Genomic DNA, 540 nt, shown 5'->3' with positions numbered 1-540 from the left:
TTTGTGTGTACTCGACTCGATATGACAACTGGTGTTGAGTATATTCATGTTGTGTAGTTACATATGTATATGGGTTGAGTATATATATTTTTATTATTTGTCTTGCGTGTTCTCACTATATGTCATGTATTTATGCTGTCTGTGTGTTCTTACTATATGTGTGTATTTATGTTGTGGGTGTGTGTTCCCGCTGTTGCTTATAATCAAGAGAAAAGATTAGTTTCGAACTTTGACACAAGGCTAACAATTTCGGAGTAGGGGACAAATCGATTACATCGACCCCAGTACTCAACTGGTTCTTATTTTATAGACCTCAAAAGGATGAAAGGCAAAGTCGACCTCAGCAGAATTTGAGCTCAGAGCATTAAGACAGACGAAATGCCGCTAAGTAATTTGCCCGGCGTGCTTAACGATTCTGCTAGCTCGCCGCCTTAATCAAGATAAAAATTTTAAAGTATTTCAAGGCTGGCAGAAATAAGATTAGAATTTGAGTTAATATTGTTGTTGCTATTCATAAGATGTCCCAGAAATTAGAAATGA

Source organism: Octopus sinensis, linkage group LG3 (genome assembly GCF_006345805.1).
Source record: "Octopus sinensis linkage group LG3, ASM634580v1, whole genome shotgun sequence".
Lineage (NCBI taxonomy): Eukaryota > Metazoa > Mollusca > Cephalopoda > Octopoda > Octopodidae > Octopus > Octopus sinensis.
Note: the sequence above shows the minus strand (reverse complement) of the source record.